At 37.5% G+C, this 26,922-nt stretch overlaps 1 long non-coding RNA gene across 9 annotated transcripts in view; it reads left to right on the top strand.

Moving 5' to 3' along the window:
* Positions 1-2,098: 2,098 nt before the first annotated feature.
* Positions 2,099-26,922, top strand: part of LOC140604033 (uncharacterized) — a 247,272-nt gene continuing 222,448 nt past the window's right edge. For 7 of the 9 annotated variants that reach the window (XR_012007063.1, XR_012007068.1, XR_012007069.1 and 4 more), the window contains exons 1-4: positions 2,183-2,716; positions 9,500-9,715; positions 12,251-12,376; positions 26,775-26,878. This is a non-coding gene — a long non-coding RNA (uncharacterized lncRNA). The other 2 variants (XR_012007065.1, XR_012007070.1) reach the window with 2 other exon arrangements.

A 26,922-nucleotide genomic window follows, 5' to 3' on the forward strand; every position in this document is an offset into this window, starting at 1 on the left:
CTCCTGCTCCTTTGGCTGTAACCGTGACTTCTTATGAGTCATAGGGAACCTTAACATAAGACTGAGACTGTTGGCCAGGATTTGGGGGGAAATTTTATTGGCACAAGACACTACTGTCCACCTACTGGAAACCAGAGTGCTCACCAGGAAGCCTGATTTGGAAAGACTCCCGTCCATACATATGATGAAGCTCAAATACTCCACCAGCCTTCTAAGCTTCTCCCTCTCAGCGCTATGGGAGTGCACAGCACAACGACAAAGTGGAAGGGGTGTTTTTGGTGCTGTGTTTTTGATATGCCTTGTGCTGTGCTGTCTCGGGGCCCCCTGCGTAACCCCAGAGCACCCTCTGCTGAGCCCTGGCATGGGGGTCTCCATTCTACAGCTGGCAAGGGCTGCTTTCTCACAGATTCCAGGAAACTCAGTGGCATGGCCAGGTGACTACCGGTGACAACTACAGGGAGAAGGCGCACAAAACCCGTGTGTCCACTTGGAGCCTTTCATAGTCCTCCTGCTTTCTGGCCAAGAATGAGGGAGTGTGAATCTTCCTCCTGGATCTGACACTGAGTCATCGGATGTCCCATTAGTAATTCTCCTCTGGGGCTGGGCCTACCTGAGAGTCCATCCTAATGATTATCACTCATTCCAGCATTTGCACTTCTGCATGAACTCTTCTGCACTTTTGTGGACATGTGTCTTTAAATTCACATATTTATGTCTGTTCCCCAAATCCCTGTTACTCACTATGGTCCCCGAGTGCCCCCCCCCCCCCCCCCGACCTGGCTGGGTCACACTCCCCTCCTTGCAGTCGCCACCTGCCTTCTGGGGAGCATTTGGAGCACTTGGTGGATAGGCCTGCCCTAGGGGGGTGGCCCGTGCACTGAGGGCCGACCTTGCATGGAACTCACCTCCTCCTGGGCATCAGAGTCCTCACACACAGTGTAAAGGGAGCAAGGAAATCTGGAGAAAAGGCATCTACTAAGAGCAAGTGCAACACGTAGGAGTCAGAAGCAAGGAGCCCTTGTCCCCAGTGCTGTTATGAAGGGAAGAAGAAACGCAGAAGCTAGAAGGCAGCACCCGCATAGTCCTCACTCCAAAGTAGAGCCAAGGGGGACTAGGAGTTGTTTGGACATTGAAAGTGGCATATAAAAAATAAACAAATAATTAAGAAATAAAATTAAAAAAAATTAAAAAGTGGCATATAGGGTCTCCTTGCCAGAGATGGAGTAACCCATTTTATTCATTTCTTACCCACATTATTCTCACTCAGTATTTATTCAAGAAGTATTCTTGAAGCCCTTAATTTTTGCTAGAGGGAAATGCAATCGCCTGGAAACAATTCTTGCCCTCAAGTAATTCAAAAAGCAGAAGGAAGGATGGTGGGAGGATAGGGTGAGTGTGATGCAGGGAGCTGAGCGCTCTACGGGGCTACGGGAGACATGAGAATGATTGATCGCAGGGACGGTGAACCAAGCTGGGAGACGCCAGCATGGCCCCCATGGGTAGAAGGTTCCAGTAACTTGCCTCCGCAAGCATATGTTGGTTTTTCTGTCAAATGTGTTACCAGAAGTGAAACTTCAACACTACTTGTATATTTAATTTTGCATACTTTTCTCAATTGCCCTCTGAGCAGTTTCCACCAGCTTATTCAAGCCCTGGATATTTTTTATACCCTCCCTAACTTTGCGTATTGCCAAGAATTTAAACTCTTAACATTCTGACTTCTTTTGCCTTCTTTTCTCAAGATTTTTATTTTGAGCAAGGCTGGGCATCTCTTCATCGGGTTATAAGCTGATGATTTTTCTGTGATCCCTCTTCATGTCCTGTGCCCACTTTTAGAAATTGTATAGTTTTCAATGTAGGAAAGATGTTGGGGTTCAGAGCCGACAACCAAGAAAGAATTCTTGAGATGTCTTTCATGCAAAAAAAAAAAAAAAAAAAAAGTGATTTTATTAAAGCATGAGGACCAGAGCTGTAGTCAGAAAGAGCTGCACTAGAGCTAAGGGGTGGAGATTGTGTACTTTCAGGTTGGGAGGGGGTTAGAGATGTCACAATTCACTAAAGAATTTTGGAAAGAAGTTTCTAGAACCTTGAGGGGGCTAGCTATTGTTAGGAAATGGTCATTTATTACCGTCTAATAAAACCATGGTCATGAGGCCCCTCAGATATATATCGGTGGGTCACAGGCTTGAGGGATGATCGCCAACATGTAGCTTAGGGGTGTTAGAGATCATGGAAACTTCCAAATGAAATTTTATATGTTAAGGTAGACTCATAGGATCCTGGGGTTTGGGCTAGGATTTCGCCCTTAGTGAAGTATTGACACCAAGGCAGCTGAGAGCCTACAGGAAGGTCCCTCTGCCTGTTTGAAGGATTTGTGAGTGGGCTGTAAGCAGCAAGGAAACTTAATTTTCCTTTCTTCTTAGTTTCTCACATCAGTGTTGGCCTTTTCTTTTCAAAGATGTATTAATTTATTTTAGAGAGAGAGTGTGGGGCGGGGAGGGTGGTGAGGGGTTGTGAGAGATGCCTCAAGCAGATTCCCTCTGAGCAGGGAGCCCCATGTAGGCCTCGATCCTGAGACCTGAGGTCATGAGCTGAGCTGAAACCTGACTGACTGAGCCACACGGGTGCCCCAGTTTTGGCCTCTTCTTGATTCTTGAAAAAAACTCATGATATAGTCGGGAAACCTTTTATCCTGCATTGTAAAATTTTTCCACAGGTATTTTTTTTTCTTTTGACTCAATAGTAAATTTTTTTTTTTTTTTTTTTTTTTTTTTTACACAGAAGTATTTTATTTTTATGTAGTTTAATTTACCCCATTAAGGGATTACTTCCTCTAGTGAGGAAATGCTGTTTGGATAAAGTGTCTTATATTGTATTTTCTATGAATAGCAATTATCCTATGCATGTTCTTCTGTAGTCAGCGCTGCTCCTCAAACCGCTTAACAGTACGTAATGCAAAATTTGGAATATCTCTAACCCTCGCTTAATCTCTCTAATAACTGCAGACATTTCCCCCATATGACTCTGCAATAATTTATGTAACCAGTCTCTTATTAGTGTACGTATAACCTTTATGGCTTCTAAGGAGGTGAATGTAAGGTTTTCATTTTTTTAATGAATATTACAAATTCTGTTAATGAATTCCTAATATTGAGCTATTTGCCTCTCTATTTTATACATTACCGGTGTTAATTTGCTCATCTTGGAGAGCCCGGATAGCTCAGTCTGGTAATCGTTTGCCTTCTTCGGCTCAGGTCATGATCCCAGTCTTGGATCGAGCCCTCCATTGGGCTCCCTGCCCAGCGGGAAGCCTGCTATTCCCTCCACCTCTACCTGCTGCTCCCCCCACTGCGTGCTCTCTCTCTCTCTGTCAAATTAATAAAATCTTAAAAAAATAATTTGCTCATCTTCTATTTCAGATTTTTAATATATTATTCATTTTTTTAATCATGAAATTAGCCTGATTATTTTTCAGAATATAACTAACCTTTGTTGGGTTGGGATCAGTATTCTGATCTCGTAGTAGATTGGTGAGCTAACTTCTCTTTATGGTCTGGATCAATTTAGAGGGAATTAATATTTTCTCTTCTTTCAAAGTACAAGGAGACTATGTAACTATTTAGGCCTGACGCTTGCTTAAGGGACAGCTACTTGATATTCTCAAATTTCTAGATTCTCTAGAATAGAATTTGAAAATTGCTATTTAATATCAGGTAACCTTTAGTTTATATTATGGGAAAATAATAATTTCACTTTTCAAATTTATTTTATAGTGGTGGTTAATTTAAGTAATTGATTTTATAATGGATTTGTATCTGTGAATTTCTCCCGCTTTATGGATTTTGACTCTTTTTTAAAGATTTTATTTATTTATTCATGAGAGACACACAGAGAGAGAGGCAGAGACACAGGCAGAGGGAGAAGCAGGATCCCTGCAGGGAGCCTGACATGGGACTCGATCTCAGGACCCCAGTGTCACGACCTGAGCCAAAGGCAGACACTCAATTACTGAGCCACCCAAGTGCCCCAACATTTTTTTTTTTATTAAACAGTTTTTCTGAAGCTCAATTATTCTAGTTATTTTATTGATTTTTCTCATCAGAATCAGTTTTTGGATTATTTACTTTTTTGGGGTAATCTAAAAAATATTAAGTTCTCCTTTCTGCTTCACCAATTTTTTGTTCTGCTTTCCTTTGGCTTCAGTGATGTGTTTCTTAAAGTTCTGAATTTTACCCGTTTTATTTTATTTTATTTTTTATTTTTTAAAAGATTTTTAAAATCATTTATTCATGAGAGACACAGAGAGAGGCAGAGACACAGGCAGAGGGAGAAGCAGGCTCCATGCAGGGAGCCTGATGTAAGACTCGATTCCAGGACCCCGGGGTCACGATCTGAGCCAAAGGCAGATACTCAACCCCTGAGCCACCCAGGTGGCCCTAACTCATTTTATTTTCATTCTTTGTTTATAAATTACCTACTTAACTATATCATCCTCTGATTAGAATTTTGGTTATATGCCATAAATATAGTTAGATTTTTAAAGCATTCGATTCTTGAGATATTTTGTAAATTTTTAACAATGTTTTGAGCAGTAGTTGCCTCAGAGTATTTTTGAATGGTTCATTATTAATATGTTTTTATACTTTGTATTCTTTGCAGTTTATGATTTATACCTTTTCATACTTTCATTTTTGGTACATAAAGTTGTTTTTTTTTTTTTTTTGTACATAAAGTTTTATGGTATGTTTTTTGTGGCTTAAATTCCTTAAAATTATAAAGTGGCCACTAAAAAATCAATGCACTGGAATTTAGTGTGAATTAAATCTTGCTTGGTAAGTAAGCCTTGGTTCTCATTTTAAATGTTTTTGCATCACTTGTATGTATTGTATCCTAGGGTTTTGTTTTGAGCCATTTTTAGAGATTTTTTTTTGTTTATTAAGTGAATTTTTTTACCTCTTAAAATGTCAGGAAAATTTCTACCGATGCCTATAGTTTATTTTTCCCATATTTTTTATTGTGCCCTTTTTTTTTAAAGATTGTATTTATTTATTCATGAAAGACACACAGAGAGAGAGAGGCAGAGACATAGGTGGAGGGAGAAGCAGGCTCCCTCTGGGGAGCCCAATGTGTGGGACTCAATCCCAGGAGCCCAGGGTCATGCCCTGAACCAAAGGTAGATGCTCAACCACTGAACCACCCAGGGTGTCCCTTTATTGTGCCTTTAAAAAAATTTCTCACTATGTATGTTTTGGTGTATATGCATGTGTGTATGTTTTAAGCTTTATAATCTTTAAATGGTTACTTTACAGCTATTTATCAGCAATCTTCAAATATTTTGATCATATCCATTATAGGTAAGAAAAAAAAATCCAGGGCACCTGAGTGGCTCAGTGGTTGAGCATCTGCCCTTAGCTCAGGCTCCCCTCTGGGAGCTCCCCACAGGGAGCCTGCTTCTCCCTCTGCCTGTGTCTCTGCCTCTCCCTCTGTCTCTTATGAATAAATAAATACAATCTTAAAAAAAAAAAAAGGAAAAAAATCCAAAACATGATCTTAATGGGTATGAAATTTGTTATATAATTTTTATATGTAAAATTCTCGATATTTATATTAGATGCATGAAAAATACATTTCTCTCATATTCCAGATACAAATACATGGTGATATTCTATTTCAATATTCTAGGGAATTTACTATATACATAGTTTGTGTGCTCTGGAGAATACTGGATCTTAATGTAGTCATTTTAGACATTATCTATGGACTCTACACTCTAGAATAAAGTAATGTGCATGCCCTTATTTCTTTCCAGCTTCCTCAATCTTAACCATTTGATTATACAACTAATCTTCTTTAACCTTCACTGTCTGATCATATTATCCTGAGCTCTATTGGTGGTAGCTGATAGCATTTGTATCTTTTTTTTTTAATTTATTTATTTGAGAGAGAGTGAGCCAGAATGAGAGAGTGCACAAGCAGGGAGGAGGGGCAGAGGGAGAAGCAGACTCCCCACTGAGCATGAAGCCCAGTGTGGGGCTGGATCCCAGGACCCCGGGATCATAATCTGCCCTGAAGGCAGACGCCTAACTGACTGAGCCACCCAGACGCCCTTGGGTAGCATTTGTACCTTAAAGGAAATACTTATATCTCTGTGACTCAACCTACTAATTTTAAATATTTTCCATTGCATTCTCTTTGTTCTGAAAAATGGAGTCATCAGTTTATAGTAGAAGCTTCTCTAACTGATCTCCATTAACATGACTCGTTTTAAGTAATGCTTTTCCATTGTCTCTGTAAAACATAGCTGATGAATGTCCACCATGTGTGAAAAACTTAAATTCTGGGTGGGCCTTCTGTATCTTGCAGCAGCAGATTGTATTTTCCAAAAGCATCCTTTCATCCCACACGGTCCTGACCTTGCTAGCTTTCCATCTACGTCTGTTCCCCTTGAATCTTTGCAGACTTGGCGTGTGGCTCTTGACCAGTAGTAAGCAATGGAAATGATGTGTTAACTGTCAAGAGTAGGTTAAAAAAAGACCGTGCAGCCCCAGCTCAGGGTCTTGAGACGTTTTTTTGGTGACTGTCACTGGACATGGAAAAAAAAAAATGAGACCGTCATGCTGGAAATGCCACATGTAAATCCAGAATATGTATAAATACATTTTTTTTACCTTTGTTTTTCGAAGTCCCCTCCCCACACCTTTTTTGCTGGCCAAATAACTATCCCACTGTTTGAATGTCTTCTGTTGTGGAATTTCTTTCTTAATATCTTACAGCTTAAAGTTAAGTTATTATTTTTATAGATGTCCCGTTTTCTTTTATGTCATGTTTTAGTTCAAAAACTGCTAGCCACCATTTTTATTAGTTATGTACAAGTTTTTTTTCTCAAAATCTCCTGAACTGCTTTTATTTTGTGACTTTTTTTTTTTGTATGGTTAATTTTACATAGATGTTTCTAAATTACTACTTGTATTTGAGTTGAGGTTGTCCTTCTGAGATCAGATAATTTATTCTTCCATAAATAATGCAAAATATGCCTGGAGAATGAGCAGTTATCACAGACAGCTTGAGCTTCCTTCTGTGGTCTGTGGGAACTTTCTCATCAACACTTGATTCAGATCCCTGTAAGTTGAAAGTTAGAAGGAAGCCATGCAGGTTTTTGCTTTTTTTGTTTTTCTTTCTTTTTCATCTCTCCTGGCGCGTCATTCTCTTTAGATAACAAAAATTGGCAGGTGCAGAGCTTCTTGTGACTTAGAATTTTTCCCCTTTCTAACACAAAGATAACCTGCTGGCAAAGAGGTTAGTACAACTGCAAATTTCTAAAATCAGTGCAGTCTTTCTGTTGTGCTATGATATGAAACTTAGTTCAGGGATCAAATATATATTTGGTCTTTGTCCTCATTTTCAGCACCAAGCTCCTGAAACTCTTGGACTTTCCCAAGTGGGGAAAACTGTAAGGGTGTCTTTTGTTATGTTAGTGAGGCGACTTGGGACTACAAGTAAAAATGGGTTGTTTTCCAGGGAACTGACCAGTTGATTAGAAGGTTGGGACTTTAAGTCTCACCCCCCAGATGTCCAGGGTGGGAGAGGGGCTCGAGAGGTTGAATCAATCTCTCATGGCCAGTGATTTAATCAATCATATTTACATAATGAAGCCTCCATAGAAACCCAAAGGGACAAGGGTACTAGGACCGTGGAGGTGCTCAGAGTGACCTGCCTGGAGAGAAGTCCCGTGCCTTTTCCCAGTATCTTGCTTCTCTTTCCTTTGGCTGTTTCTGAGTTATATCCTTTTATAATAAGCTGGTGATCAGTAAACAAAATGTGTTTGAGTTTTGTGAGCCACTCTAGCAAGTTGATTGACCAAAGAAGATGGTTGTGGGAACCTCTGATTTATAGCTAGTTGGGCAGGACAGGTAACAACCTGGGCTCATGTGTGACTGGCGTCTGAAGTTGGGGTAGGAGGGCAGACTTGTAGGACTGAGCCCTTACCCTGTGGAATCCGATGCTGTCTCTGGGTGGATTGTGTCAGAACCAATTTGAGTTGTAGGACACACAGCTGGGGTCCAGAGCATTGCTTGTTGGTGTGAGTGGAACCACCCTCTCCCATACATTGGAGTTGGCTCCACAAACCCAAAAGAGGGGGACTTCTCGGGACAGCCCCTGCTTTTCCTGAGATCCTGTTTATGACTTTGTAGGAAGGGAGAAAATAAGGACCATCCATTTAGAGTATAATGAGTTTACCCAGGACATTCATCGTAAAACTGGGTAATTATAGAGATGTCTCCAGCTTTTTCTATGGCCCACCTGTAAAAAGATATAATTTGCATATCTAATATTTTATTATTCTTTTTTCAAAATAGAATTGCACCATTAACCTGTTAACCTTCTCTCATTAATTCCAAGTAAAATAAATTTAGTGCCTTGCTAGGCATCTTCACTTACTTTAGAATAATCTTTTCCCTGAAAACTTTGTATTACAGGGATGTTGAAGCCCTAGATTTTATAAGTTTAAATTTCACAAACTTTAGTCTCTTTGGCAGTTATTCTTCATATTATATGATTTGTGATTTTATTATTTCATCAAATATTATTTTCACTCCATTTTATTGTTGTTTTGGTGGGATTTTTGGCAGAAAATGAAATTGCTGGAGTCTCACATCACTTATTATAAAGTCACCTGGGTTTTCATTTTTAAAGAAGTCCTCCCTGATAAATGGTTATTGGGGGTAAAGAGGAGAATGAAGGTTGGGAGATTGGTCTGAAGACCTCTAATAAGCAGAGTTATGGACTACCATATTGGCATCAGTAATAAAGAGAATAGGAATAATTTGAGACATGATAAGGAAGTAGAACTGAAGAATTTCATGATTGTTTTCATGCCAGGCTTGAGAAAGACAACAGAATCAAGCAGAAATATCAGTTTGGTGTTAAAACACTTTAGGTTGATTGTCTGCCATCTTCTGGGTTAAGGAGATCAGAAACAAAAGTGTGTTGTTAAAGAGGATGAGTTTATCGTTGGAAAAGGTCAACAGTGTCCTTTCAAGTTGTTTGGTCTGTGGTATTTTGTTACAGCGGATCCTAGCTGATGAATACAGCATCCACTGTGGAACATTCATCGAGTGCTACCTCAGAGTAACAAAGATAAATTTTTCTTGAAAGGAGTCATTGTTATGTGGAGGAAAGGCCATAGGTGTTACGTAACAGATTAGGTTCAAGATGGAGTCTCGGGATGCCTGGGTGGCTTAGTCAGTTAAGTGTCTGACTTTTGATTCTTGGCTCAGGTCGTGATCTCAGAATCATGGGATCCAGCCCCATGTCAAGCTCTTCATCAGTGGGGAGTCTGCTGGAGTATCTCTGTCTCCTCCTCCCTCTGTCCCCAAACCATAAATAAATAAATAAATAAATAAATAAATAAATAAATAAATAAATAATAAAAAAAAAAGATGGAATATCTCATGCTAAACTAAACCAAAACTTAACTTTCTGTGCTCTGCTTTACCAGAAAGGAGAGGCCTAGATCAACCAATCAAGGGTTACCTGCTCAGCATACATTACCTGACCTGGCTCCCAGACTTCCATTTTGCTTCATATAAGGGAAGTTACCTTGCTGTAACCAATCAGCAAATGCCAAGTATAACTTCCTTGTTCCTGCTCACCTTGGCCTATAAAAATCTTTTGCTTGTACCGTTCTTCAGAGCTCCTTTTTATCTGCTAGATTGTACGTTGCCTGATTTAAGAATCACTGACTAAAAACCTACTAGATCAGTAAACTGTGGGAAGTTTAATTTAGGAAATTCTATACCCAGGAATGTTCCATGGCCAGGCTGTTGAGAAACTTTAGACTTGTATTGAGAGGGAAGGTCCAAGAAAAACCTAAAGCATAGAAGAGCCTCAGGGTTAAACATGGATTTTGATTTCTGACAGATATGTTTGAATCTCATCTTCACCTGTAATTGTAACTTTGAGCAAGTTCATTTACTCAATTTTAGTTTTCACACCCCAAAACTAAGATATTAAAGTATACTTTATAAGGTTTAGACATAGACATTCCTCTAAAGGAAGGTCTTGATATACACATTTGAAGTATCTAATCAATTATTTGAGTGAAGGGCTTGAAGAAGGAAACTGAGTATTATAGATTCCTCTGTATTCTTTAGTAGTTTCTATTTCCAGTGATTATATTGGGTAATCACAATATATAATTGTTTATACCTTAATTTTTTTAATGGAGAGAGCAACAAATATGATCTACATATTGACAAGTTTTGTTGTGCTCAAGGTTAATAACGCTGATTTTCAAAGTCCAAATGTGTACACTATAAAATAAAATAATAGCTGGAGCTCATAAATTCACATACATATTCTCATTAAATTTTCATTGCCACTCTTTTAAAAGGCATTAGGTGCTATGTTCCTCTTTTTATTTATAAAGAAATAGCAGCTCAGAATGATTGTTTAAGATTACAATCAGTACTGGCAATGAAAGAATTCAAATACAAGCTTCTGACTATCTGAAAAAATAAAGATATAGTATCTGTTTTATAAGGCTCTTATTAGCATGAAAATAAAGAATAAAGCTACAAATGAGGAAGCCCCAAGTAGAGTCCCTACCACATACTAAACAGAAAAATTAACCATTCCTTCCACCTACCTTTAGTCCTCATATATATATTTTTAAGATTTTTTTTTAATTTATTCATGAGAGACACAGAGAGAGAGGCAGAGACACAAGCAGAGGGAGAAGCAGGCTCCCTGAGGGGATCCTGATGTGGTACTCGATCCCAGGACTCCAGGACCACACCCTGAATCAGAGGCAGGCTCTCAACCACTGAGCCATCCAGGTCTCTCTCTCTCTCTCTCTGTTTCTCTCTCTTTTCTTTTCTTTTCTTTTCTTTTTCTTTTTCTTTCCTTTTTTTTTTTTTTTTTTTTTTTTAACAGAGAGATTATGTACATGATAGGGAGGTGGGGAGAGGGAGAGAAAATCGTAGGTAGGCTCCACACTCAGCACAGAGCCTGAGGCGGAGCTTGATCTCATGATGCTGAAATCATGACCTGAACCAAAATCAAGAGTCAGTTGCCTGACCATGCACCCCCAAAAGTGATGGATTTTTGATATCAAAGAACTTATTACACATATCTAGATCCAGCTAGAGGTTGCATGATAGATCCTTACCCCAATTCTGCTGAAAGATTTTTATTATTGAACCGGGCAGAAAATATACTCATTAAGTTTGCAACTGACAGATATTAAGACTAGAAGTTAAAAGAAAGCTGATGTGTAAAAGAGAGATTCGAACTTCTAAGTTCAAAGAATTTAGAGAAGAAATTGGGGTAAAGTGAATTATCTGATTAAATATCCATACAACAACCATTTATTGGGTGCGTATATGGGCCTTGGGAATTTCGCAGTGAAAAAACAAAACATACAACATACCTGCTTTTATAGAGCTTACATTCTAATTGTAGGAGAAAGATGACTTACATGTGTCTATTTATAGTATATCAGATGGTGTGTGTGTGTGGGTGTGTGGTATATCAGACGGTATATATAAATATATGATATATCAGATTAACTATGAGTGCTGTAGAGAAAAATAATGGAGATTATGAGAGATCTGGGATTTAGTTCATACAGGACAGTCAAGGAAGACCTCCTTTGCCAAGTAATATTAATCATTTATTCAATTTATTAATTCTATAATATTTATTTGGTGTGTACTCTGATAGGCACTGGACAGCCTCTGATGATTCAGTAAATAACTATGGTCATAGTTAAAAGAAATAGTTCAGTTTATCAATGATTCTTAACATTTTTGGCAAAGGAGTTGCCCTTGAGCATCTTTCTGAATGCTGTGAACCTTTTCCTAAAAAGATGTCTGTTACATATGCAAAAAAAATTGTGCTTTTTAGGGATTCCTTGAAACTAAAACTCAAAGTTAAGAAACATCTATTTAAAGTTGAAATTATAACTTGACTAAAAGCCAGCGACATGGAGCCATTTTTAAATTTCAAATGAATCATGGTCTTATATTTAGGATGGACAAAATTATGTTCTGAAATTACAGTATTCTGTACTTAAGAGAAAAAAAAACCATAAGGACCATTAAATGTTTGCAGATCGCATTTATGAGAACTCTTTACATTGGAAGAAAGGAGGTTGGGGGGGAAAACCCACTATTCTTGAAATGAACAAATGATTCTTTTGTAGTAGCTTTCTTCTTCTTCTTTTTTTTAAGATTTACTTATTTTACAGAGAGTGTGGAAGGGGCAGAGGCAGAGAGAGAGAGAGAGAGAATCTCAAGCATGGAGCCCAATGTGGGCTTGATCATCATCTGAGCCGAAATCAAGGGTCGGACACTCAACTGACTGAGCCACTCAGGTGCCCCATTGTAGCTTTATTCTTATGTAATATATATAATTTTATGTAAGTGTGATATGAATTGATAAATGTAAATATAAAACCCCTCTCTATTTGTAAAGGTAACTTTTTCTAATTTCTCTTCTCTCCTTTTCCGCCCTACGTGGCTTCTTCATTTATATTCACTTTGTTGGGTTCACATCATCCCCAAACTAACTCTGATAGTAGCCTCCAGTGTTTTTTGTTTTTTTTTTTTTTTTTTTTTTGTGATTGTTCTCATAGGAGCATAGACCTTTAAACGTAGGTGACTTCACGTTACCACATTGTCTAAGTGATTCATCTTGCAGTTGGAGAAATTGAGACAAAAAAGTGAAGTGACTTGCCTAAGTTTACACGTTTAGTTATAGTATAAAATAATGGCTGATATTTAATGAAAAAGTAATATGAATTAGGCACTAAGAAAGTGAGCCACTCATGTGATATTCTCTCCACGATGTGGAAACGGAGCCAGAGAGGAGAGACATTCTCTGCCCTGGGTCCCAGAATAAGTAAGTAGCTGAGTTGGGGAAGAAGACCAGGCTTCCAGACTTCCCAGCTCACCCATAATTGCCTGTCAGTCAAATTTCCTGCCTCTAAATCCTTTGTGCTCTTTACACAGCCCCAGACTCCTCCATCCTAAACTCTCCCACTTCCTATTCTTTTATAGCTCTAAATCTCTGTTCCCTAAATACAGCAGTCAGAGACAGGTGGAAGATTGTTGTGAAAAGAACAGGCAGCAACATTCTTGTTTAGCCTCTTTTTATATCTATTTTTTCCCCCTACAGATTGGGGTATTTTTCTCAATTATGCATACTTATTCATTCTGCCAAAAAATTCTTTTAAGGCTGTTAAAGCTGTAGTCAATTTTCTCAGTTTGATGTTCCAAAGGAACCTGCTGTGTCTTTTTCATTCTGTGCAAAAATAGGCATGGTTGGATCTACCAGCTGCTAAAGTCATCGGATGGCTTAAAAACTTTCTACTTGTTTTCTCTATTGTTACATTTCCATAGTTTCGGAATTTGTGCAGCATTTAATTCCTTTCTGCTTTGTGTTTTCCTTCAGAGAGAGAACACGCTGGTATTTGTTTGTAGATGTTGGAGGAATACTTTCAAAGAGAGAAATTATTCTTCAAATATCCATGACCACTGAATACTAAATAATGCTGCAAAACCTACTTAAAAAATAAAAAAAAAACAAACCCCATACCAACCAAACAACAAAAATCCTGCAAACCAGAAAGTGGAGGAAGTCTCAGAATATGGAAATTGTTCTTGTTTCCTGAAATGCAAGGATGTTTTGCTGTATAGTTTCTAGAGGGAATCCTGATAGTATTTACCAAGGACCACACATATACGACCATGTATAATGTAGCATATTTTGTAAAAAGAAAGAATCAGAAAAAAAAAATCAGAGACTAAATGTTAAACAATAGGGCATTCATTGAATGAATTATGATAGAATCATGCAATAAAGTATTAGATAGCCATTATAATGATGATGACTTAATACCAATGTTATTTATTAATATGAGAAGTCATCCATTATTTTTGGTGAAGCCATAACAGAAAACAAAAATCTTAGAAAATAGGATGTACAATATTATCTGGTATTTTCATTTTCTTGTTCTTGTTCTTGTTCTCTCTCTCTCTCTCTCTCTCTTTTTTTTTTTTTTTTTTTTAGAGAGAGAGAATGTGTATGTGCAGGGGAGGTGCGGAGGGAGAGAGAAAAATCTTAAACAGACTCTGTGCTCAGTGCAGAGCCCAACATGGGGCTCTGTCTCACAAACCTGAGATTATGACCTGAGCTGAAATCAAGAGTTGGACAGTTGGACGCTAAACCGACTGAGCCCCCAGGCACCCTCTATATTTTCTTATGGCTTGCAAAAGTAATCTCCAAATTCTTTGCTTTTTCACAAATGTCTTATTTGATTACCATTCTTGCTACTTTTTATGACTTTTAACCTAATCTACTGACTTTTTGCCCACAATATTTTCTATGTGCTAGAGAAGTCAAAAAAGAATGAGAGCAAATCTTATCTGTCCCTGCTTTAATGATGCTTGCCAGTTAACAGTGATGCGGGTGTTAAACAACAAAATATAACTATGAGGACTGCTAGGGAGGCAAAACACAGGATGCTCTCTGAGTAGATAATAGCAATCCTTCTTGCCTAAACTCTAGGATGAATTTTTGTACAGGATTTCATACGAGAAGATGTTTTCTTACCTAGACAGAAAAGAAAATACAGTTGTCTACTTTTGTAAATTTGGACTTATTAGGCATTGCTTTTTTTATTGATTGGATTTTTACAGATTCTTAGAGGTTAAGCCTCATCCATTTTTACTCTTCCAAAGTTGGAGTCATTTCCCACTTTTAAAGTCCTCTAGTACTATTTGTCAACTAACTCATTTGATACCCAGCAAATGCCATATTTTATGTGCATATCATCTTTCTAAACATGATGGGACATTCCTTCAAAGTAAATAGAGCTATTTCTCCTGACTCCTCAAAGAATTTAGTACAGAGCCCAATAAGTAATAGAGACTAAATAAATGGCTAGGAAACAAGAAGCCTCCATTCAAGGCTAGTTACAACTAATATGTGTTCTGTACAAAGGCAAGGTAAATCTCTTTAGGAAGGAATGTGTAATCGCACTCTTTTGATTCTATGCTCAAAGACCTTCCAATTAAGATAATTTCTACACGTGTATTATTAAATATTTCTGAGAGGATAACACTGAACCTTTATGAAGCATGCCAGAGAGTATCGAGTGTGATCTTTGGAATCAGACACATCTAACATTTGAGTTCTAGCTCCTGAATTGCTAGCTGTGTGACCTTATGTATATATTACAGTCAACATGGGGGAAACAGTAGCAGACCTAAAATGCTGTTAGAGGATTTCATGAAATAATATTGGTGAGCCACTTAATTCTGTTTTTTTTTATATAACTTATTCAATGAACAATTCTCATGACCTCTGTGTAGTCCAAGTAGCATCATTTTACCTTTGACTAGTACATTAAGCCTTCTAAATGACCTCTCCATTTTAATCCTTGCATTGAATTTTATTCCTCTGGGCTGAATGGTGTTCCCCAAAAATTCATATGTTGAAATCTTAACCTTCAGAACCTTAAAATGTGACTTTATTGAGAGATTGGATCTTTAAAGAGGTAATTAAATTAAAATGAGGTCATTCTGGGAGGGTTTGAACCCAACTTGACTGGCATCCTCATAGGAAGAGAAAATTTGGACACACAAGGTACAGAGGTAAGATGATGCGAAGACACAAGGAGAAGGTGGTCATTTATATGAAGAAAGAGATATCAAAAGAAACCTAACCTGAAAACACCTTGATCTTGGACATCTAGCTTCCAGAACTGTGAAAACTAAATTTCTTTTTCTTTTTTCTTTTTTTTATACATTTATTTTTTATTGGTGTTCAATTTGCCAACATACAGAATAACACCCAGTGCTCATCCCGTCAAGTGCCCCCCTCAGTGCCCATCACCCAGTCACCCCCACCCCCTGCCCACCTCCCCTTTGACCACCCCTAGTTCGTTTCCCAGAGTTAGGAGTCTTTCATATTCTGTCTCCCTTTCTGATATTTTGCACTCATTTTTTCTCCTTTCCCCTTTATTCTTTTTCACTATTTTTTATATTCCTCAAATGAATGAGACCATATAATGTTTGTCCTTCTCTGATTGACTTATTTCACTTTTTTCCTTCTTTCCTTCCTTCCTTCCTTCTTTCTTTCTTTCTTTCTTTCTTTCTTTCTTTCTTTCTTTCTTTCTCTCTTTCTTTCTTTCTTTCTTTCTTCTTTCTTTTTCTTTTTTCTTTCTTTCTTTCTTTCTTTCTTTCTTTCTTTCTTCTTTCTTTCTTTCTTTCTTTCTTTCTTTCTTTCTTTCTTTCTTCTTTCTTTCTTTCCTTCCTTCTTTTTTTCTTTTCTTTTCTTTCTTTTCCTTTTCTTCTTTCTTTTCTTCCCAGTCTATGGTGCTTGGTTTTGGCCACCCTAGAAAACGAATACACTTCTCTACTCAAATAATGGGAAACCCTTTACAACTTTAAAATGTCTAAATCACAGCAGAATTTACCTGTCCCCTCAACACACAGCTCTTCTAATGGATTCCCATCAGACTTAGAGCAAAATCCTAAGGCCCATGATGCCACAGGTAAGTACACTGTGCAACCTGGCTATTTCCCTTACCTTGATTTCTGTCTTTCTCCCAGTCATTCAGTCTGATCCTAATTTATCAGCCTTGCTCTTCCTCAAACGTATCAAATCAGTTCCCACTTGAGTTTGTTTGTTTGTTTATTTCTTGCTGTTAAGCCTGAAAGATCTTCTTTCAGATATTCACGTTTCTTGTGCCATTCTGGTCTCTGTTCAAATGTCACCAACTCAGAGAGGCCTTCACTGACCATTCCACCCAAAGTGGGCAGTCTCCCATCAGTTTCTATCCCTTTGCTTGGCTTTATTTCTTTTCCCAGTACTTGTTGCTGGCAGATGTACTGCATAAATATTCTCAAATTATTTGTGTATTTACAGATTACCTCCTTTCACTATAATATAAATGTTATGAGTATAGGGGCAACATTTTGCTTACTCTTACAATCCCAGTACCTAGAAATCACTTTGCAAAAGGTGCATACTGAAGAGATATTTCTATAGTAATAAATATAATTATTAAAAGGAGTTCATTTAGTTAATAATGTGGAAGAAGTTGCTGTATTTAACTTAATGAGCATACCAAGAAAACACATGAATCTCAGTATTTTTTATTGTGACAAAACTTAAAGTAGCAAAGCAGTAAAACAAACCTTAAAAAATCCCCAAATATTACCCATATCTAATCAATAGATCGTATTAGTTTTGTCACATCCACTTTGCCATATATTAGATTATTATTAAAGAAATTATGGAATGGCCAATTATAGTCATGCTGTTGTAAGAAAATTTTATAATTCACTTGATTCTTCTTTGCAGTCTTATACAAGTTTAAAACTTGGTTCTGATCTTAGTCTGTTATTTAATAAATCAATGACCTGGGACAAATCTTTTAATACCACTGAACCTAACTGCTTCATCTGTAAACTGTGAATAATAACATTGGTCCTGCCTGTCACATAGGGTTATAGCAAGGCTCCATTTTAATAACACGTGTATTTTATTACTTGGAAAGCATTCTGTAGTGATGAGCTGTCTTGTGATTTCAGGCAGAGTTCAATTAAAATTGGGACATGTGCCATTTTCTGTTCCTAACATTTCCAGTGCTCTGATAGAGTCCTCAAACTAGGCCCAGAATTTAATACAGAGAAGTAACATAATTGGAAATTTTTGTATTATTAGGTCTAAGGATACTTCACCTGGTGTGATAAAATATTAATCTAGTGACCCTCAGATAATTAGCAGGGAATGCATTATGCATTGCCCTTCAAGGACCTAAGAGGACTTGCAAATTTGATAGGAAGCCAGGCACTGAGAAAGTTTAACTGAGGCAAGATCTATTAACACCTCAAGGGAGGAGTGGTTAGAGGCACCCTGACACTGTGTACAGCTGGGATGTTGTGTCACAGGGGAGTGTGTCACAGAGTGGCAGGAAGTACCTGAGATTAGGACAAAAAGAAAGGGTGACAAAAATGACTTTGATTTAATAAAAATTTGCTTAGATAAGTAAGACCTGTCTCTGTTTACTGCCTCTTGAGAAATCATTATTTTACAGGGAGTGTACATATTATTAAAGGCTAACGGTGGTTGGCGGTCAAAAATGGAAAAATAGCAATCCCCTGGATCATATTTTATTTATGAGATCATTTGTACCTTTTGCCTCAGATGTGTTTAAATGTAAAAATACCTTTTTTAACATCATTTAAAACTATGGAACAAAATGTGAAATTCAGCCCTATGTATAAAATTTTAAACACAGTTTTATTCAGTAATGACAGAAGTTCAGATATTTTCAATAAAATGAAAACTACCACTAGTTTTGGAAGAGAATTATTATTTTTTTTATTTTTATTTTTTTTGGAAGAGAATTATAAATAGGGTTATAGTGATGATAGTATATAATAGTCTTTACTTTTGTGTATTTAAATCCATGTTCAATCCTTAGCTCACTTATACATGTATATGCACATTTGAAAATGCACCATGGCATACCATTTGTGGAGAATGCAAAGAATGCCTAAAAAAAAATTGGCATTCAAAGTCTCCTGGACTTTAGGTTCAAAAAAGGTCTTAAATTAGAGATAAGAATTCTAGTGATGCAGAGCAGATAGGTGGTTGCCTAGGACTAGAATATGGTGCTTTTTTGTGGTGATAGAGAAGTTCATATCCTGATTGCAGTGATGGTTACATGAATCTTTGCTTCATTGGAACCACAGTATGCCATGCACACGTAAACGTACGTAAAAACCTTTGAAATCTGATTAGAATCTGAACCTGAGTTAATAGTATCGTACCAATGTCCATTTCCTGGTTTGGGCAATCTGTTATGAATATGTAAGTAAGATATGATTATTGTGAGGGGAGGCTGGTTGTAGATACCACATTAATTCTCTTTACGATTTTTACAACTGCTTATGAGTCAAATTATTTTAAAATAAAATAGCGTTGGAAGAGAAAAAAATTGAAAAGTTCTGAAATCAAATTGTTGCTTTCTTCATTATTAGCTGTATGAATTTGAGTGTAGTATTATTCAACATCTTATCTAGGCCTCAGTTTCCTCACCTTAAAATTGAGTTAATAGCATGATTTGTACTCTATAGTATTGCTATGACTAATCAGATAGTATATGTAAGTGCCCAATATTGTGTAGAGCATAAAGCTGAAATTTAAACATTGAGTCCCCTAGTTCTTTCTGTGGCTGTGTGTGTGTGTTTGTGTGTGTGTTTTAAGATTTATTATTTAGAGAGAGAGAATGCACACACATATGTGGGGGGGGAGGGGCAGACAGAGAAGGAGAGAAAGAATCTAAGCAAACTCTCCACTGAGTGGGAAGCCTGCCATGGGACTCAATCCCACAACCCTGTCATGATCTGAGCCAAAATCAAGAGCCAGACACTTAACTAAGTGAGCCACCCGTGCACCCCTGTGGCTATTGGTTTTTAAGATCTCAAGTGGGAAGCTTGTTCTAAAAGAGAGAAGAAATGGGTGGCTGTATCTCAAAGCACTGTCTGAACAAGGAGGTTATTCTCTATACCTTGAAAAGTTCTTAGTCTTCCTAAATTGTTTAGGTTCTATTTAGTCTTTCCAAACCATAAATTTCTGTGTAACCAATAAGGAATTAATTCTCACTAAATTTTTTACTCATATCTAATCAGTAGATTCAGGGACCTAAACTTTATTGGCATGTTTGCTTTTTAAAATTTATACTAAAAAAATAATAAGAAGAAATAATAAAATAAAATGAAATAAAATAAAATAAAATAAAATTTATAGTAATTTTATTTCTATTTATAATAATTTTATGATATTTGTACTATACTATATTATAATACTATTAATTTATACTAATTTATATTAATACTCATTTTAAACATTTCTTCAGTAGGTGATAATTAACTAATATTCATTTATTATGGTTTTCCAGTCATAACTGATTGTAATCCATAAGCATTCAGCATTTTGGTCTTTTCAAATATCTAAAGGTGAGATAATCAAAATTGAAACTAAAAAATGCCCTAATCGGAAGTCCTGTCTCCCCAGCTAAATAATACATTTTTTGAGGGTAAAGACTCCATTTCCTTTTCTAGGAAACACACACACACACATGCAAATAAAATGGAGCATCAACCTTCAATGAAAAGTGAAGAGGGATGGTGTCAAACATTTCTTCCCTCTCTGCCATGCATTGATAACTCTGTGCGATTCTAGTTAAAATAACATGTGACACACACACACACAGATATTACTCAGCCATATAAAAGAATGAGATCTTAACATTTGCAACCAACACAGATGGACCTAGAGGATATTATGCTGAGTGAAATAAGTCAAACAGAGAAAGACAAATTTCACTTATATGTGGAATTTAGAAAAACAAAACAAATGAACAGAGATAAATAGAAAAGCAGACTCGAATACAGAGGACAAACTTGTGGTTGCCAAGGGGGAGGTAAGTGCGAGCGAGCATGCATAAAATAGATAAAGGGGACTAAGAAGTACAAACTTTTAGTTATGAAATAAGTCATGGAGATGAAATGTATTAGCATGGGGATCATAGTAAAAAATACCGTAATAACATTGTTCAGTAACAGATGGTGACTACACTTATGGTGAATGTTGAGTAAAGTATAGAATTGTCATACCACCAGGTCATACATCTAAACTCATAGAACATTGTAGGCCAATTATACATATATAGATACGGATATGAATATACACACACACACAGAGAAGAACACGATTGTGGAAATAAGTAGTTCCCAGAAGGCCCATTCTAGTAGGACTGACTAGAGAGGCTAGGAGTGCTCATTTTGAAAAGATGAAAATGGAAAGAAAATAAAATGAAAGGGGACGGAATATCAGAAAGGCTTGATACTGTGCTCACTTTGTGACCATATTTCTGTATCATAGGGAAAGGGAACATCCTGTGAAGCTCCAAAAGAATAAATTCAGGATGCAAAAAAACATTTATTCTGACAGTGTGTTCTAGGGCTAAAGGAGGCTTTACCATGAGAGTTAGTGAAGCATAAGAACAAACTGGCTCACAAATGTTTTGGTAAATTATAAATCTTCACCTTCTAAGTGATAGACCTGTAGAAGTCTTATTATGTCTTTTTAAAAAAAAGCATTATATGAAGCATAAAATATAGTTGATTTCAAATAATAAGAAGTAAATAATATGCATGGGCAAATAAATAGTAAACTTAGAGACTCACGTATTTCACACATATTTATTGAGTGACCTCTATTGAGTATCCTGTACCATTCCAAGAGCCTCAAATTCAGCAATACACATAATAAACTCACATCAGTACACATATAAACTCAGGGAGCTTATATCTGAGTTGATAGAGAAAACAATAAACAATGAAATGAAATTAGTAAAATATTTAGCATATTAGATGACTAGAAGTTCTGCAGTAAAAAATAAAGCAAGAAAGAGGGATGGGGTTTACATGAGATACTCTCATGTAAAAGAGAGTATCTAGGAAAAGTTACATGGAGGTGATATTTGCATAAAGATCTGAAGCGGGTGAAGGAATAATTTATGGAAACATCTGGAGAAGGAGTTTTCTAGACATTTCAGAAACAACTAAAAGACCATTATGACTGAAGCAGAGTAATGGAGAGAGGTGGGAGGAGGGGAATTGCTGATGAGGAGAGCAGAAAAGTAGGTAGGTCCTTTCGAGGGGTAGTGCTTCTCAAATTTTAATCTGCATGTAAATCACCTGGGTGTCATATTAAAGTGAAGATTCTGATTTAGGAGGTCTAGAGAGAGTTTATATTCCACACAAACTTCCTTCCAAGCGATGCTGTTTCTACTGCTCTAGAGATCGCACTTTGAAGGACAAAAGATTGAGACTTGTGTTGTAAGGACTTTGGAATTTACTTTGCTGTGGGTTGAAAAGCACCCCTTGCCCCAAGGACAACCATGAAATATTCAGGTGGTAATTCCTCCTGCCCGTGCATATGACCTTGTCTGATAATAGGATCTTTGCAAACATCATCCTGTTACACTAAGGTCACAGTAGATTGGAGGAGATGGGCACTAATCTAATGACTAGTGTCCTTCTGAGGAGGGAAATGTGGACAAAGAGACACACAGGAGAGAAAGCCACGTGAAGATGTAGGCAAAGTTCAGAGTGATTGCAGCTAATGCCGAGGAACACTAGGGACTGCCAGCAGTCACCACAAACTAGGAAGAAACAAGGAATGATGTTCCCCTAGAGCCTTCAGAGAAAGGACGGCCCTCCTGATTATCTGATTTCAGACCTCTAGCCTCTAGAACTGGGACAGAATAAGTTTCTGTTGGTTCAGGTCACCCAGTTTGTAGTAATTTGTTACAACAGCCTCAAGTAACTACTGCACTGAGTGGATGGAAGAATTTAAGAGGAGTGGCTCCATCTGACCCGTGTTTTAAGGGACTCCTTCTGTCTGTGGAGGTGAACGTAGGCTGAAGGGAATGTGGGCAGCACAGAAGCAGGGGGCCCAGTGAGGAGGCTGGAGCAGGCAACCTAACTGGATAAGGAGACACCAGGTTAGAACCAGTGTGGTAGGGATGGTGGTGAGACATGAATGTACTCCACATCTACCTCGAAGCCAGTATGGACAGGATTTGTTGATGCAGTGTGGGTTGTAAAAGAACTAGGGGAGTTAAAGAGAAAACCAAGGTTGAGGACTTAACTAGAAGGACGGAGCTTATTGACAGAGATAGTGAAAATAGTAGAGATTAAGAGCTATGTTGGCTATACTATCTTAGAGATGTCTATTATGCCTCCAAGTGGAGATGGTAGGGAGGCACCTTGGTTTAGAGTCCAGTGCAGAGCTTTCAGCTGGAGATATGACTGGTCCGAGTTAAAGGAAAAGCACCATGTTTGGGAAAGCCCCTACATTGTGAGATGGACATTGGGAAGGACAATTATATATAGACTTTTATATATAGGGGGGTGTGGTCCTCACCACCCCCTGTCATAAATTATGCTAGGCCATATATCTGCCTGTTACAATTCTGACATTGGTTGTAGAGACCACCAAGAGTCAGGAGATGGATGTTCTTCTTACCTTAGGGCTTGCTATGAACTGAATTTTGTCCTCTTCCAAATTCATATCTGTTCAAGTCCTCGGCCCACATGTTCTCATATTTGGAGATGGAGACTTTGGGAGATAATCAGTTTTAGATGAGGTCATACAATTGGACTCTCATGATGGGATTATAAGATCCCTTATAGGATCCCTCTCCTCCTCCCCACCCCTTCCCAATCCCTGCAATGTGAGGACATAGGGAGAAAGTGGCCATCTGCAGGCCAGAAGAGACCTGTCGCCAGAATCTGACCTGGCTGTCACCCTGATCTCAAGATTCCAGCCTCCAGAACTGTGAGAAAATGCATTTGTCTTGTTTAAGCTGCCCGGGCTGATGTCTTGTTATGGCAGCGCAAGCTCAGACAGGGATCTTCTCCTTAGAAACTCTCAATTATCCGTATCTTTAAGGTTTCCAAGATAATCAGTGTAAGAAGGACATTTTTTGCTAGCCTTGAATTTGATGCTTCACTGCAAGAAGCCTGAGCTCGCTTACGTTTGTGTGAGTGATTTTGAAAAACATCACACTGGCCTGAGAATGTAAAAACTCATTATTTAGTACTTCTGACAAAAGTCAGTCACTCTGAATGTGGACCTTTTGTGCACTGCATCTGGCTTGTGGAAGAAGCAGGAATTACGTTGCATGCATTAAGTGTCACCTACTACCTGCTTTGATCACATATATTTTCTGCTTTGGTCTTAGAAGGATAGATTCACCCCAGAAAGCATCGTACTGTCAGGAATTATTTGCAGATGTAGTCATATAATAATTCTTTCCATCAACATTTTAAGAAACATCCCGTCCATTGGTGGGGACAGGAAGATGGAGTAGGACAGATGGGTAGATTTCTAGGGCACTTGCGGCCGGGAAGATAAGTTTGTCTTCAGTAATAGGAAATCCATTGTTACTGCAAAGATCTTCAATAGCTCTTTTTAAAGTGAAAACTGCCATTTTGATCTCTGTCTGCCTGGATCTCATCCTGTGCCAGTGATTATCAAGATTCTCTACACTTAATTACCTCTGTATAGAGGTTGAAACCAACAGGGATCCTGTCTTCCCATTCAGTGCATCTCAAAAATGTGGTCCCTGGATCATTAGCATTAGACGTACCAGGGATTTGCCAAAAATGCAAATTATCAGGTGCACCCCAGACCTACTTAATCTGGTGTGAGGCCCAGGACTCCGTGTTTTTACAAGCCTTCCAAGTGACTCTGAAACATGCTAAAGCTTGAGAATCCCTGTCATGGTTGGTTAAATCATCAAAGAGATAGCCTAGGCATGGATGTATGATATGTTGAAGTTCACTACTTTTAGGTTTTCTAAAGAGAATGCATTGAGAAATAGGTCTCTCTTAGGTCCCATTAAATAATATTATTATAAAAAAATAGTATTATTACATATTAAAACATTTTCCCTTTTATGAGGTTGTTATTGTCAGTCTGTCTCAAAGTATATATATAGTGAGTAAACTTGAGTTTCACATATACTAAGAAATAACCCAACATGTTAGGGAATAAATCTGCAGTGATTTGGATATTTTTCTCTGTCTTATGATTAAAAACATATATATTTGAAAACATATATGAAAACCAGAAATAAAAAAAATATGTATATTTGAAAACATATGAAAACCAGAAATAAGTTGTTTAAACATCATTTGGTTTTGATATTAAATCGACCTATGTCCCAAATCACCACCATGAACTAAATTTAAGCCTAGTGGAACTTTATTTTTTTTTCCCTTTCTCTTCTGCACCTGCATAATGGACGTGACCCTTCACAGCTCTATCAATAATAGAAATAATGAGCCCTTCTATTCATTTAATCATCAACTTTCTCACAAAGGCTCTGTGAAATTGTAGGTATTACTGACTTTGATTTTTCCAGGGGTTTGTTGCCCTCTGGTTGCGTAGGTGATACTTAGAGAGTTACAGTCTCTCCTTGGGAGGGTCATTTAGTACTTTGAAGCCCATAGTTTAAAAGAGGATTTTTTTTTTTTCAGTAAAGAAAGACTAAGCCAGGAGAAGAATTGAAAGTAAATTGTTCATTTTAAATGCAGTAAGAACCTTACAAGAGGAAGAGCAGGGTCACCCTACCATGGCTGCGAGGGCCAGCCTAGGGGCCTGCACGGTGGGCCCTGCCCTGGGGCTGCCAGCTTGCCTCCTGCTTGCTTTGTCTGGTAAGCACCTCCTCCTGGGGGTGGATCTGGCTTCAACTGCTCCTGCTCATTGATGGTCTCCTGTGCCATATGATCCCTCCAGGCCCTCTGGAATAATAAACTTTCAATCCTCACTCACACTGTGAATAACTGGGCATCATACAGTCGTAGTAATTGGGAAAAATGACTCAAACTCTTCCAAAATTTGCAAAGTATTTATTGTTGATTTGGGGATCCCTGCTCTTTCAGTGTTTAGGGATACTTTTTAAAGCAACTATTCTCTCTGGCAGTTGAGCCATGACAAGCTTTCTGTTTTAATTTTTTAATATTTTTGTAAGAAATTTGGAAGGAAGAACAGTAAAGATTGGTGGGAAAACTATATGAATATGGTACAGCTTTTATTCAACACATTTAATGTTTTTTAACTACAAAAGTAGCAGTTTCAGGCTCCAGCTAATATATCAGGAATATAGGAGCTTAGTTTTGAAATTAAGATAGAGAAAAAACAAATTTTACATATTTCTGGTACATATTTCTGAGATTGTACTTGACATCCATTCCCACCACTATATTCATTTTAAAATTTATTGTTATTCTGTGTGTATAAGAGATTATCATCCATAGTGTGGCCAATTGTTTTTTTTTTTTTTTTCTATATCCTTAGGGAATCAGATAAGAAATAGACTTAATCGTTAAAGAGATTAGGTCATATTTAATAACTAAAACATACTATTAAGATGATTTATTACCAGAACTGGCTACGAGTGATATTTTCAGCTTAAGTTGAAAGATTCCTGAATTTTTATGAGTTTTTTCAAGCTATGATAACATCTTTTGAGGGTCTGAAATATTTTATTCTTAGCATCTGGAGATTGTTCTGTTATTTTTTCACCTCTTTCAAGTATTTTTCTATGATTTAGAATTTCTCTGTTCTCAATTGAATGCAAAATAAAAAGCATCTTAGCTTCTTGTATGTACAACATTGGAAAAGAAAAACTAATAAGAAGCAGTACTCATTCTTATGGAACTATGACACTTATTTGGAAACATATAGGAGACTATTAGACTGTTTCATTTTTTTTAAAATAATTTTATTTATTTAAGAGAGAACACAAGTAGAGTAAGGGGTAGAGGGAGAAGCAGAGTCCCTGATGAGCATGGGGCCCCATGGGCTCGATGTAGGGCTCGATGTAGGGCTCGAATTGCGACTCTGGGATCATGACTTGAGCCAAAGGCAGGGGCCTAATCCACTGAGCCAACCAGGCCCCCAAGACTGTTCCATCTTTAAAGATTCAATTCAAATGTCACTTTCCACATGAAAGTTTCCCCTATTGTGAGAAAGTATTTTGTCTTTACCAGGGTGATAGCAATACTGCATCAGAGCATTGAAAATTAGCTACTTTTATCTGCCCAACAGCCCTTCTATGAATCTTTCAGGGCAAGATATGTGTTTTCTGATTCCTTTTTTTTTTTTTTTTTTTTAAGCTACAGAGAATGGGCTTTGTGCAGAAAGATGTGTTGAAAATATGTTTGGAATCCTGATCTTAAACGTACACATGAATAAAGCCAAAATTAGACACGTCGCATGGGTAAGCATTGCCTGTGATGTTGGAAATAGCATGTTAAAAGGTCA

Source organism: Canis lupus, chromosome 14, assembly GCF_048164855.1.
Source record: "Canis lupus baileyi chromosome 14, mCanLup2.hap1, whole genome shotgun sequence".
Lineage (NCBI taxonomy): Eukaryota > Metazoa > Chordata > Mammalia > Carnivora > Canidae > Canis > Canis lupus.